Source organism: Acomys minous, assembly GCF_964271855.1.
Source record: "Acomys minous genome assembly, chromosome: 7".
Lineage (NCBI taxonomy): Eukaryota > Metazoa > Chordata > Mammalia > Rodentia > Muridae > Acomys > Acomys minous.
This window is the reverse complement of record NC_140488.1, coordinates 68,486,506-68,502,636: the sequence shown is the minus strand read 5'-3', so window position 1 is coordinate 68,502,636 and position 16,131 is coordinate 68,486,506.

The following is a 16,131-nucleotide window of genomic DNA, read 5'->3' as shown; positions in this document are numbered from 1 at the left end:
AATACTTCAAGTGTCAAATTTATATTTGCCCTAAAAGAAAGTTGGAATCTTGTGGAATAGTTTGTCTCAAATCTAGTCATGCACTAAAGAAACACAATGGAATATTTAGGTTAGCCAGGGCTGCCTTCTACAGTTATTAGTCTCATATCTGAAACCAATTCCAGAAGAAGGAATAGGAGAGTGCAGTAATAACATAAGGCTGCTGTTTCTCACTTCTGGCATGCAAAAGAGTTTGACTCAAATCAGGGTTGCCTGTTTCTTGTAGAGAAGAGCAGAAACAAAACTCTCATCCTCAGATCAGAGCAACCAATGTGAGAGTCAGATACAGCTCACAAGGTTCAAATGCTCTCCAAGACTGAGTAAATCTTAGATGAGGTGGCAGTGGTTAAAATTAGTTAAGACTGTGATGTCTCCCAATTTTAGTACTGAGATAAATCTAAAGTGTCTTCAAATGGAGAAAAGGATGGAGGAAATCTAAATTAATCAACAGTGCCTAAAATAATTCAAGATCAATTATTTTATGTGAATTATATATTAAGGAACATAGCTATACAAGTAAATAATCTGAATAAATGCATGAGAGATACATTTGGGGAGCTATCCAAAGAGGTTAATAGGCTTAAGATTCAGGGTTTTCAAGAATGTGTAATCCAATTAACTGACGGAGTTCTTCCTAAGGATCCTTATAAATCATTATCCTTCCAAACTAGAGCATTAAAAATTAAATAGTGGAAGTAACACTACTGAAGCATAAACTGTATACTTTTCTATGCTACTACTTGCTAAAAAGTGTAAAATACAAAATCATTTCAGTACAGACATTACCTCTCAATAGTCCTGTTCCTTACTACAATTATGCAAGAATTCTAAGTATTTTCCCCATTTCCCTGTATTTCATTTAATGACATAAAGAACAGATTATACTTGAAACTCACAAAAAAGAGTAAGAAACTTGAGTACAAAAAGAAACATGTAGTTTATTACAGTGAACTGGAAGGTAAGCATCAATACCAGTTGATGGATATGTTTCAGGAAATCATGTTCCAACTGCTTGTGGTAAGATCTCTCATTCTATGGACCAAGTTCTTCAATTTCGACCTTGCCATCTAGTGAAATAAATAAAATTCTAACTATGGTTGTAGAAAACATACACCTATATCTGTCAAAACATGATCTTGGTGACCTTAAAAAAATCATTTCCCCATGTCATTTGTAGAAATGGCATGGGATGAAGATTGCAATCTCAACATTAACCACATGTTCCAGCAAATTTGTTTACATTATCACCTCACTGGTTAATTGTGCTAAATTTCAAAAGAAAATGGAAGACTGGAAAAGCAGTACACAGGATAGAGTTGCTGTCAAGGTTGACAATTTGAATTTATTCCATATGATGTAAAAAGAGAATTGAATCCATCAAGTTTTCATCAGACCCGGGGGGGGGGGAGGTAGGGGAGTAGGGAGAGAAGAGACAAATAATTATTTAAAATTTTCACATAGGGAAAACAAATCTTCCATCTCAGCTTCTATCATCTGTTTTGAAAGCTTTAAAGCACAACTACCAACTGATTTTGTGCAAATTACTACCTAGGCAGATCTTCTTATTATTCCTCCAAAATCAGACTTTGGAAAGGTACATACACCTTTCTAAAAACTGTGAACTAAGAAAGCAGGCTATATATTCCTATAAGATAAAGATAAACAGATGTTCTATCTTTTTTATTTATTTTATTTATTAATTTATTCTTGTTACATCTCAATGGTTATCCCATCCATTCTTCCCTCCCTCCCATTTTCCCCTTATTCCCCTCCCCTATGACTGTTTCTGAGGGGGATTACCTCCCCCTGTGTATGCTCATAGGGTATCAAGTCTCTTCTTGGTAACCTGCTGTCCTTCCTCTGAGTGCCACCACGTCTCCCCCTCCAGGGGACATGGTTAAAGGTGAGGCACCAGAGTACGTGAGAAAGTCATATCCCACTCTCTACTGTGGAGAACGTTCTGACCAATTTCTCTTATGAACATCGATGCAAAAATACTAAATAAAATACTTGCAAAACAAATACAAGAACACATCAAAGATATCATTCATATGACCAAGTAGGCTTCATTCCAGGCATGCAGGGACGGTTTAATATATGGAAATCCATCAATGTAATCCACCATATAAACAAACTGAAAATTAAAAAACCACATGATCATCTCTTTAGATTCAGAGAAAGCATTTGATAAAATCCAACACCCATTCATGTTTAGAGAGATCGGGGATACAAGGAACTTTCTTCAACATAATAAAGGCTATATACAGCAAGCCAATAGCCAAAATCAAAGTAAATGGTGAGATTCTCAAGGAAATTCCTCTAAAATCGGGAACAAGGCAAGGCTGCCCACTCTCTCCATATCTCTTCAATATAGTACTCAAAGTTCTAGCCAGAGCAATAAGACAACAAAAGGAGATCAAGGGTATCCAAATGGGAAAGGAGGAAGTCAAATTATCCCTATTTGCAGATGATATGATAATGTACATAAGTGACCCTCAAAATTCCACCAGAGAACTCCTACAGCTGATAAACACCTTCAGCAAATTGGCTGGATACAAAATTATCTCAAAAAAGTCTGTAGCCTTCCTATACACAGATGACAAGCTTACAGAAGAAGAAATCAGATGTTCTATCTTTATCTCCTTTTGCAACCACTTGCAATATTGAAATAAATAGTATGCCCATACATACATGCATACATACATACATACATACATACATACATACATACATACTGGCTGTATTTCAATTGTACAAACCAGCATACTCAGCTAGTCATTCCTCAAAGATCTTATTCACAGATAAAGCAAATATTTAGTTGCAGAATTAACAAGACTTTTCGTTCCATCAGCATCAAATTTTATTCAGAAAATGAACAGGGTCTTCAGTTTTATCAATAAGAACATGTTCACTTCATCAGTAAGAGTTTCAATTGCACCACTGGTAAAATCTCCAGTTCCTGACAATTTACAAGGTCATATACACCAATGCTAATGTCTTAATGCCCACAAACAGTCTCTTCAGTTCTATCACCAAGACATTCATCTCCAGAAATATCAAGATGTTCAGTTGGTGCAACTCACCAAAGTATACTACTGGAATAGTATCAAGATGTTCAGATGTGCCACCAAAAAAGACCATCAAAACAGACAATCATCTAAGCATTTTGCTCCTTTACACTCCATCTTATCAAATTTAAAATCAACAAAATTGTCAGTTTACATCCATTGCTATAGTATATGAAAATAAAATCACCATAAAAGCATGTCTCAAACACTCAGGCTCTTATCACTTTCACCATCTTCACCAGTTCCAGTTAGTCCTAGTTTTAAGTAACACCCATTAACTGTGCCAAAAAAATAATAAAAAACCAAGCTCTGGTGAAAATATTAAGAAAGGTGATTAAAACCACAGTTCGTTAGAGATTCCTGATAACTAGGTTGAAAAGCTATTATACATTTTATGATGTATATAGTAAAGTTGATTGGATGAATAAAAATACTCATAAATTAGTTATGCTTATTATTTCCTGGTTTTATAACATTAATTTACTTCTAGTGTTCTACTTATTTTTTTAAGAATTCAACCATTACTTCATATTTTTCACGAAAACTACTGCCACGTATTCCCTACAAATTACTGGTACTTTATAAATTTCTTAAATGGCACAATTTGTTAAATTAAGTAAAAACTAATTATTAGCATCAACTGCTCCAAAAGTAAATTTTAAAGAAAAATGATAATAAAATTCTGTAGATATTCATATTACAATGTTTAACTAAAGTCTTCAATTACTCCCGTGAAATCACAAGCTCCAGTTAGTATATATAAATATGTATAATATGCATGTATACACACATACACATACAGACATACTTAATGGAGGGAAAGTGGGGGTTCTGTTTTATTTCTGGGTTTCATTTGTATGCTTTGGGGGATTTTTTGATGTGGTATTTTGATAATGATAGATTTGATGGGTGATTAAGTTGTTTAGATGGATTGACTTTTTCAAAAAGAAATACTCAAAATTTAAAAAGTTTATCAAATGATAATAAAGGTACATCATGTTTTAAGAAATCATCAAGGTATTTATTGTGGCTAGGTGAACATGACAAAGAACATAATGTAATTTAGCTGAAAGCCAAGGTCTGAGCCTTAAGATATTCTAAGTGTTAATATTATCAGAGAGCTAGAGAAACACCAGACGTGACCATGTCTAAAAGATTGGAAATACAAGAAGGAAACCAGAAAGATGGCCTATTTAAATCATATAAGCTATCACATGAATATTTCAACAAAATGAATAGTTAATAATTTCTGTCACACAAATAAGTAATGTGAGAACTATTGGATTTAGAAGTTTTAGAAAAAACCTTTCTAAGATTTATTGTGAAAAACTAACAAAGACAAATTAATTGGAAAAATACATATACAGCCACAGGGTTAATCACATAAGCTATGTGATTCAGATATGATTCAGAAACTTATGAACCACTTATTTAAAGTTTGGGGATATTATTAGCAAAGTTTTATAAAATAATTTCTTAAATTGTACATCAAGAAAATGAAGAGAGAGCTCAGCAGTGCAGAGCACTTGCTACTTTTCCAGAGGACCTGAACTAGAGTCCCAGAATCCACATTGAGTGATGACTCACCACTACCAGCTCTAATTTCAGTTCCCAGGGATCTGACTCCCTCTTCTGTCCCCTATGGGCACTGAAGAAAACTCTCAATAACACACATTTACACATAAATAAAAATAAAATATTTTTTAAACTGTTCATCTAAGTGTGGACCATGTTTGGAAGCTCCAGTGAACAATTCAGGGAATTGCACAGTTTTCTGAGCCAGGAACACCAAGGTCCCCACACCACGGCAGCAGGAGTGCTCCACAGTTCGGAGGGACCAGGGTGAGGAGGACCTGCTTACCCCTGCACACGGGAGAAGCACGGATTTTCTCTGATCAGAGCAGTAGCGGCAGAGAAAGCAGTGTCACCAGCGGCACCAGCGGCGGTGGCTGAGGTTTGCAGCTCAGAGCCTTCTAATGGAGGCGATTGGTGTGGTGGACGGTGCGAGTTGCTGCGGGAGAGGAGAGTCTGGACAGGATTTGGGTCGCGTGGTGCCTTGAGACCCAAACTGGACTCGGCAGACAGTTCAGCCCCAGAGTCCCGGGTTTGCTCAGTGCGCTGTGCCGTGGAGACACTGGCTCAGCTCAGCAAGCAATACTGCCTGAGGCACTACCTCAGTGCAGCCGCAGCTCCCCTGCTGTGACACAGGCTGAGCCGAGCGCTCAGTTCCACCCTACACCAGCTCAGCGCAGCCGCAGTTCTCCTGCTGTGACGCAAGCTGGGCGGAGTGCTCAGTTCCACCCTAGGAGCTTGCTCAGCGCAGCCGCAGTTCTCCTGCTGTGACACTGGCTGGGCGGAGCTCTCAGTTCCAACCTAGGCACCAGCTCAGCGCAGCCGCAGTTCTCCTGCCATGACACAGGCTGGGCAGAGAGCTCAATTCCACCCTAGGCGCTAACTCAGTGCAGCCGCAGTTCTCCTGCTGTGACACCGGCTGGGCGGAGCGCTCAGTTCCACCCTAGGCACCAGCTCAGCACAGCCGCAGTTCTCCAGCCATGACACAGGCTGGGCAGAGAGCTCAATTCCACCCTAGGCGCTAACTCAGTGCAGCCGCAGTTCTCCTGCTGTGACACCGGCTGGGCGGAGCGCTCAGTTCCACCCTAGGCACCAGCTCAGCGCAGCTGCAGTTCTTCTGCCATGACACAGGCTGGGCAGAGAGCTCAATTCCACCCTAGGCGCTAACTCAGTGAAGCCGCAGTTCTCCTGCAGTGACGCAGGCTGGGCGGAGTGCTCACTTCCACTGTTGGCACCAGCTCAGTGCAGCCACAGTTCTCCTGCTGTGGCAGAGGGTTCAGGCCCTGATAATCTAGCTGAGCTCGACTCGTGGTTCGGGACAAGTATCCATGGCTGGACTTGGCAGGGGACCCAAAAGGCTGTGGATACCTTGGCCTGTTCCAACGCTCATTCAGAGACCCAGAACGTTTGCAGGACCCACAGCAAAGGGGAGCTGAGGATCATGGGCTGTGAGTGCCCAAAACGACAGGGCTAACCTCCTGCCATCCAAACCAGAGAAGTATCAGGGCTTCCAGCCTACAGAAATCATGAGAAAACAAGTGAATCTATCATCAGACTCCCTCCAACCAACTCGGGAAGTTACCCAACAAAAACAGAGACGGCAAGATGTCTAAAGGACAGCGTAAAAGCATACGCAAAAAACCCCCAAAACTGCCCGTCACATAATAATCAAAACACAAAACATACAGAACAAATAAAAAATATTGAAAGCTGCAAGGGAAAAGGGCCAAATAACATTTAATGGCAAACCTATCAGAATTACACCCAACTTCTCAGCAGAGACCATCAAAGCCAGAAGGGCCTGGACAGAGATCCTGTAAACCCTAAGAGACCACAGATGCCAGGCCAGACTACTTTACCCAGCAAAACTATCAATAAACATTGATGGAGAAAACAAAATATTCCATGACAAAACCAAATTCAAACAGTACCTATCCACAAATCCAGCTTTACAGAAGGTACTAGAAGGAAAACTCCACCCCAAAGGGTCAAGCTAAAACCAAAACTACTCAGGAAATAGATAACTATACCATGGCAAAAACACAACTACACAAACGCTTGACTGGAACCAACATCAAAATTAAGACTCTTAACAGTCACTGGTCATTAATATATCTCAACATCAATGGCCTCAATTCTCCAATAAAAAGACACAGACTAACTGAATGGAAACATAAATAAGATCCAACATTCTTCTGCATTCAAGAAACAGATCTCACCCATAGCGATAGGCATTACCTCTGGATAGAAGGTTAGAAAAAAATATTCCAAGCAAATGGTCACAAGAAGCAAGCAGGTGTAGCCATTTTAATATCGAACAAAATAGACTTTCAACCAAAATTAATCAAAAGGGATGAGGACCGACACTTCATACTCATCAAAGGTAAAGTCAACCAAGATGACATCACAATTCTGAACATCTATGCTCCCAATACAAGGGCACCCACATTTGTAAAAGATCTGCTAAAAAGGCTTAAACCACACATCGATCCCCACACAATAATAGTGGGAGACTTCAACACCCCACTCTCACTGAAGGACAAATCACTGAAACAGAAACTAAGCCGAGAAATAACATCATTAACCAATGTCATGGGTCAAATGGATCTAACAGATATCTATAGAACCTTTCACCCAAACAAGAAAGAATATACCTTCTTCTCTGCACCCCATGGAACCTTCTCCAAAATTGATCACATCGTAGTTTGCAAAGAAAGCCTCAACAGATACAAGAAGATTGAAATAATACCTTGTATCCTATCAGATCACCATCGGCGTAGGCTGCAACTCTACAACAGCAGAAATAACAAAAAGCCTACACGTATGTGGAAACTAAACAACTCTCTGCTAAATGATACCTGGGGCAGGGAAGAAATGAAGAAATAAATCAAGGAGTTCCTGAAATTCAATGAAAATGAAGGAACAACATACCCAAATTTGTGGGATACATTGAAAGCAGTGCTAAAAGGAAAATTCATAGCACTAAGTGCCTTTAAAAAGAAATTGGAAGCATCGCACATAAGCACCTTAAAGACACAACTGGAAGCCCTAGAAAAAAAAGAAGCAGAAACACCCAAAAGGAGTAGATGTATGGAAATAATCAAACTCAGGGGTGAAATTAACAAATTAGAAACTAAGAAAACAGTCCAAAGAATCAACAAAACCAAGAGCTGGTTCTTTGAGAAAATCAACAAGATAGACAGACCGTTAGCCAAACTAACTAAAAGGCAGAGAGACAGTATTGAAATCAACAAAATCAGAAATGAAAAGGGAGACATAACAACAGACACTGAAGAAATACAAAGAATCATAAGATCCTACTTTGAAGGCATATATGCCACAAAATTTGAAAATCGAAGGGAAATGGACGATTTTCTTGATCAACTTCACTTGCCAAAGTTGAGTGAAGAACAGATAAACAAGCTAAATAGTCCCATTTCCCCTACAGAAATTGAAGCAATCATTGATAGTCTCCCAACCAAAAAAAGCCCAGGGCCAGATAGATTCAGTGCAGAATTCTACTAGACCTTCAAGGGCGAGCTAATACCGATACTCTTCAAGCTACTCCAAAAGATAGAAAGGGATGGAACATTACGAAATTCATTCTATGAGGACATAGTCTCATTGATACCTAAACCTCACAAAGACTCAACAAAGAAAGAGAATTTCAGACCAATTTCTCTGATGAACATCGATGCAAAAATACTCAATAAAATACTTGCAAAACGAATACAAGGACACATCAAAGATATCATCATGACCAAGTAGGCTTCATTCCAGGCATGCAGGGATAGTTTAATATACGGAAATCCATCAATGTAATCCACCATATAAACAAACTGAAAATTAAAAAACCACATGATCATCTCTTTAGATTCAGAGAAAGCATTTGATAAAATCCAACACCCATTCATGTTTAAAGTTTTAGCGAGATCGGGGATACAAGGAACTTTCATCAACATAATAAAGGCTATATACAGCAAGCCAATAGCCAAAATCAAAGTAAATGGTGAGATACTCAAGGAAATTCCTCTAAAATTGGGAACAAGGCAAGGCTGCCCACTCTCTCCATATCTCTTCAATACAGTACTCGAAGTTCTAGCCAGAGCAATAAGACAACAAAAGGAGATCAAGGGTATCCAAATGGGAAAGGAGGAAGTCAAATAATCCCTTTTTGCAGATGATATGATAGTCTACATAAGTGACCCTCAAAATTCCACCAGAGAACTCCTACAGCTGATAAACACCTTCAGCAAATTGGCTGGATACAAAATTAACTCAAAAAAGTCTGTAGCCTTCCTATACATAAATGACAAGCTTGCAGAGGAAGAAATTAGAACAACCACATCCTTCACATTAGCCACAAGCAATATAAAATATTTAGGAGTTATTCTAACTAAGCAAGTGAAGGACTTGTTTGAAAAAAATTTCAAAACTCTGAAGAAAGAGATTGAAGATGACATGAGAAGATGGAATGATCTTCCTTGCTCATGGATCGGGAGAATTAACATAGTAAAAATGGCCATCCTACCAAAAGCAACCTACAGATTCAATGCAATCCCTATCAAAATACCTACACAATTTTTTAAAGACATTGAAAGTTCAATTCTGAACTTCATATGGAAAAACAAAAAACCCAGAATAGCTAAAACAATCTTGTACAATAAAAGGTGCTCCGGAGGAGTCTCCATACCTGATCTCAAACTGTACTATAAAGCAATAGTAATTAAAACAGCATGGTACTGGCACAGCAACAGGCTGGTTGATCAGTGGAATCATATCGAAGACCCAGATATGAATCAACACACATATGGTCACTTGATTTTCGACAAAGAAGCCAAATCCATTCGATGGAAAAAGGATAGCATCTTCAAAAAATGGTGCTGGCCTAACTGGATGTCTATGTGTAAAAAAATGCAACTGGACCCATATTTGTCACCTTGTACAAAACTCAAATCCAAGTGGATTAAAGACCTCAACATAAAATCAGAGACAGTAAGTCACTTAGAAGAAAAAGTGGGGAAGAGCCTGGAACATATTGGCACAGGAGACAACTTCCTGAACAGAACACCAACAGCCCAGGCATTAATGTCAACAATTAATAAATGGGACCTCATGAGGCTGAGAAGCTTCTGTAAGGCAGGAGACACTGTCAAGAGAACAAAGCGACAGCCTACAGACTGGGAAAAGATCTTCACCAACCCTACATCTGACAAAGGTCTAATATCCAAAATATATAAAGAACTCAAGAAATTAAACACCACCAAACCAAATAACCCAATTGAGAAATGGAGCTTGGAACTAAACAGAGAATTCTCAACAGAGGAATATCAAATGGCTGAGAAACACTTAAAGAAATGCTCAATCTTCTTAGTCATCAGGGAAATGCAAATCAAAACAACTCTGAGATTCCATCTTATACCCATCAGAATGGCTAAGATCAAAAATTCAAGCGACACCACATGCTAGCGAGGATGTGGGGAGAGAGGAACACTCCTTCATTACTGGTGGGAATGCAAACTAGTACAGCCACTTTGGAAATCTATCTGGTGCCATCTCAGAAAAATGGGAATAGGGCTTCCTCAAGACCCAGCTATTCCACTCCTTGGAATATACCCAGAAGATGTTCCAACACACAACAAGAAAATTTGCTCAACCATGTTCATAGCAGCCTTATTCATAATAGCCAGAACATGGAAACAGCCTAAGTGTCCCTCAGTTGAAGAATGGATAAAGAAACTGTGGTACATATACACTATGGAATACTACTCAGCTAAAAACAAGGAATTCCCGAAATTTGTGGATAAATGGATTGAGCTAGAAATGATCATAATGAGTGAGTTAACCCAGAAGCTGAAAGACTCAAATGGTATATACTCACTTATATCTGCATATTAGCCCAAGGGGCATGTCCCACGAAAGCCTTCACTTACCAGGAAACTGAGAGAGAAGGGAGGATATTCTAGTGGGACTCTAGATGAGAGCAGCATGGGAGAATGGCAAAGTAGAAGGATCCAGAGGGTCCTAGAAACCTACAAGTAAAATATTATGATAGGCAGATTTGGGCCCACGGGTCCCGCTCAAACTAAGGCACCAGCCAAGGACAATACAGGCCGTAAAACTTTTCACCCCTACTCAGATCTAACCAATGGTCAGAACATTCTCCACAGTAGAGTGGAGAGTGGGATATGACTTTCTCACATACTCTGGTGCCTCACCTTTGTCCATGTCCCCTGGAGGGGGAGACCTGGTGGCACTCAGAGGAAGGACAGCAGGTTATCAAGAAGAGACTTGATACCGTATGAGCATATACAGGGGGAGGTAATCCCCCTCAGGAACAGTCATAGGGGAGGAGAATAAGGGGAAAATGGGAGGGAGGGAAGAATGGGAGGATACAAGGGATGGGATAGCCATTGAGATATAACAAGAATAAATTAATAAAAAAAGAAAAAAACAAAACAAAACCAAAAAAGAATTATATAAATGTTACATTCATAGTGTTTTGGCTATTTGTATTTGGCAACCTTGAATAAAGCAGCTTTCCTATCTTGGTATGTCTAAAAAAAAAAAAAAACCTGTTCATCTACCTGCAAAGTATAACTTCTGTTTTCATGGAAGTTTGTCAAATTTGAAACATCTGTGAATATGCAAACAGATCGTTCTTATAACATGAAGCCTTGCGCATATGATTACTATCTTAGTAGATATGCATATTTAGAGGTGGAGAGATAGCAATTAAAAGCACTTGCTGCACTTTCATTGGCCCTGGGTTCAGTTCCCAACATCCATGTAAGGCAAATCACCACAACTGCCTGTTAACTCTAGTTGTAGGAGTCCTGCTAGTCACCCACATGTACATGCAGATGTATACATAAACACAGATAGACTTACACATAAATAATAATAAGTATTTACTTATACAAAGTTTTGATTTTATGCAACTTTAGAACAAATAAAATGTAGTATTATGTAGATTTATCTTAGTTTAAAAAGTATACAAAGAGGGAAGGATCCAAGATGGTGGCGCCCATCTCACACTGTGTCTAATCAGCAGGACAGCACTGACTGCATATCAACCAAAGGACCAAACTGTGGGCTCCAAAACACCAGTGTTCCCAGATAAGAGGAAACAGGTTGGCCCAGCCTCTGATCACCTGGCTAATCCACAGAAAAGTCCCTGGGTCCCTGCAGGTGTTGGCATGGTCTCCAGCATTTAGCCACATGTCTGCTGTCAGGACAGTGTGTGTTCTGTGTCTCAGACTGAAATGCAGCACACGAAACACCAGTATCTGAGTATCCCAGTCAAGTTGAGACCTAACGGTGTGGGACAAAGTAGATCTGACCACTTGGTAGGTGGATGCCCAGAGGGATTCCCTAGTCCCTGCAGGCTTGGGGTATCAGCCTATAGCCACTCACCTTCAAGCTGCTCTCAGTGACTAGTGAAGGGCATAAGAAATTACCACACTATGTCAGAGACAGTCAAGTGGCTAAAGGCCAGCATAAAAACACAAACAACAAAAGCCAAATAAATAGGGCATCTCTGGAACCCTGTTATTCCAAAGCAATCAGTCCTTGACACTCAAACACACCTGAAACACAAGAAAATGACATCAAATCTATTCTAATGAAGATGATACTGGAGCAAACAAGTAAAATCCATAAATAAATACAAGAAAATACAGTCAAACAGATTGAAGACCTTAGAGAGGCCATGGCAAAGGCCTATAGAGAGGAAATGAAGAAATAACTGAATGAAATTCAGGAAAATGCAAACAATCATATAAAGCAAATCAATAATATTATTCAATATCTGAAGATGAAAATGAAAGAAATAATAAAAATGCACAAACTAAGGAAGTCCTGAAAAGAGAGAACTTAGAGAAAACAGGAACTACAGAGGTAAGCATAACCAACAGAATACTAGAGACTGAGAAAAGAATATCAGTGGTAGAAGATAGAAAGGAAGAATTTGATGCCATCAAAGAAAACTTTAATCCTAAAAAAATTCCTAACAAAAAACATCTAAGAAATCAAGGACTCCATGAAAAGATGAAACATAAGAATAATAGGAATGGAGGAAAGAGAAGATTCCTGGCTCCAAGGTCCAGAAAATATTTTCAACAAATCATAGAAGAAAATTTCTCCAATTTATAGAGATGCTATAAAAATACAAGAGGACTACAGAACACAAAATAGAGTAGACCAGAAAAGAAAATCCTCCCGCCATATAAACAAAACATTAAATATACAGAACAAAGAAAAACATTAAAAACAGCAAGGAAAAGGGCCAAGTAACATACAGTGGCAAAGGTATCAGAATCACACCTGAATTTTCAGCAAAGACCATAAAAGCCATACAACCCTGGGCAGATGTCTTGCAAACCCTAAGGGAACAGATGCCAGTCCAGACTACTATACCCAGCAAAACTTTCAATAACAATATATGGAGAACAAGATGTTCTTCAACAAAGACAAATTTAAACAGTGCCTATCCCCAAATCCAGTCCTATAGAAGATACCAAAAGGAAAACTCCAACCCAAAGAGGCTAACTACACTTAGGAAAACACAGGAAATAGCTTCACTTTAGCAAAAACAAAAATTAGACAAGCACACAAATACAATGCCATAACTAACATAAAAATAAAAAGACCTAACAGTCACCTGTCATTTATCTCACTCAATATCAATGGATTCAACTCTCCAGTAGAAAAGGCAAAGACTAACAGAATAGATGTTCAAAAAAGACACAATATTCTGCTGCATACAAGAAACACAACTCAGCCACAAAGATAGACATTACCTGAGAGTAAAGGTCTGGAACGAAGTCTTCCAAGAAACCAGACACAAGAAGAAAACTGGATTAGCTATTCTAGTATATAATAAAATACTTTCAAAATTAATAAAAAGGATACAAGGAAGGACACTTCATACACAGCAAAAGGAAATTCAACCAAGATGTCACTGCAATTCTGAACATATGCCCAAATATGAGGGCACCCACATTTGTAAAAAACATTAATAAAACTTAAACCACACAACAATCCCCACACATTAATAGTCAGAGATTTAACATCCCACTTTCACCAAAGGATACGTCAATAAAACAGAAACTAAACTGAGAAATAATAACTAACAGATGTCATGAATCAAATGGACCTAACAGATATCTGCACACCTTTTCACCCAAACACAAGAGATTCTTCTCAACACCACATGGAACCTTCTCCAAAATTGATCATAGTAGGGTAAAAAGCAAGCCTCGAAATATACAAGAAGATTGAAATGATATCTTGTATCTTATCAGACCACCATGGACTAAAGCTGGACCTCAAAAACAACAGAAACAGAAAAAAAAAGCCTACACATACATGGAAACAGAACAACTCTCTACTCAATGACAACTGAGTCAGGGAAGAAATAAAGAAAGAAATTAGAGGCTTCCTAAAATTCAATTAAAATGAAGATATAACATACCCAAACTTATGGGACACAATGAAAGCAGTGCTATGAGGAAAGTACATAGTAGTAAGTGTCTTCATACAAGCAACATAACAGCACACCTGAAAGCCACAGGAACAAAAATAAGCAGACACATCCAAGAGGAGTAGACATAATGTAGGATAACTGCACTAGAATACACAGACCTAAAGAAGCTAAATAACAAGGAGGATCCAAGGGAGAATGCTTAATCCTCATTCAGAAGGACAAATAGAATACATACCAAAAGAGATTGAAGAGGACAGAAGCCTAGCATAGAGGTCCTCTGAAAAACTCCACACAGCAGGGTTTCAGAGCAGATTCTGAGACTCACAGCCAAACTTTGAGGTGGTGTGCCAGGGAGTCTAATGGAAGAGTTGGGTAATAGAAGAACCTGGACAAGGAGAGCAATGGAGCCAAAAAATTTGGGCTGTGGAGTGTGGTGCTGCAGAGACTGATGCACCATCCAAGGAGCATGCCTGGTATGGACCTAAACCCTCTGCTTAGATGTAGTAGATAGGCAACACAGTCTCCTTATGAGTCTCATAATATGAGGAGTTGGGACTACTTCTGACATGTACTCTGGTGCCAACATGTTGAACACTTTCTCCTGGCAGGGCAGCCCTCCCAGGCCACGGAGGAATAGGATGCAGTCAGTCCAGATGAGACTTGATAAGCTGATGTCAGGTACTAGGGCAAGAGAGCTCCTCTTTCTGAGGACTAGGGGAATGGAGAGGAAGAAAGACGGAGGGATAGTGGGACCAGGAGGAGAGGAGGGACAGGGAGACAATCGGGATATAAAGTGAATCAAATAAAAATAAACAAAAATAAAAGAGACAAATGTGAATGCATCAGAGGAAAAGGAAATTTAGAGGGTATGGGACTGACTGCTTGCCATCATATTTGTAGAATAATTTGTCTTAATATGCTGCTATTAAAAAGGAATAAAAATAAAAATTCCAGAAAGAAACAGTCATATAATATTGAATAATATTGCTAAAGAACAAAAAATAACATTTTACAATGCACTATTTTTGCTAAAGTTTAGTACTTATAAAACATGTTAAAGCAATTAATCAAAGAGAATTAAAGTAGAAAACTGAGTCACTTATATAATGGAAGTAGTTACATCAAAGTATCATTTATTATGAATGATGTATATGGGAAAAAAACAAATTGCCACCTACCCATCTTAGGTATTGTCTGGGGGCCCTTAAATAATAGATTAACAAAAGTAAATGAAGCCTGTTTTTGCATGGAAATTTTGCGTACACATGGGAAATAACCAGAGAATGAGTAATTCTCCAAGTTGTGGCTTAGGGGAAGGGATGTTGGTGGATTAGAGGTACTCAGCACTCCCTTGCAATTTCATGAATCTAAAATCAAACATCACAGCCATGGTTACTGGGAAAGTTAGCTGATGAGGAAAGGCAAAGGAACACAATTATAAGCAGTAGACTCTTATAGGCCAGATGAAATCCAGGAATATTGAACTTTAGATTCAGAAAATAAATAGTGAACCATCACACAAAGTACTAGATCAAAGTGGTAAGGAATAAAAAAAACCCACCATGCAGGTCCCTTTAAGTAAAGATGTAATTTAAAAAAGCCCCACAAGCACACATTATGGCATTCTGCAAAAATACCATTCATGATTGGAGATTTGCAAACTGCATGGCAAACAGACACTAGACAAGGGGTCACTGTCCTTTCTATGTTGCTCTTGGTATCAAGTGGGCAGCCAGTTTTAGGAGAGGATTTAAAATAAAATGTTAAGACCTTGGGTTTTTTCCCCTTAGTTCTCTGAGAATATCACACATGGTTTTATCTTTTTAAAAACTAGTTCTTCAATATTTTTTAAAAATGAGTTTTGATCATATTTACCATTCATCCCCCCCAACAGTTTCCATATCCCCCTTTCCTTCCCCACTTAATTCTGGGTCTTCCCTAACACAAAGGGTCAATTTGTTCTGC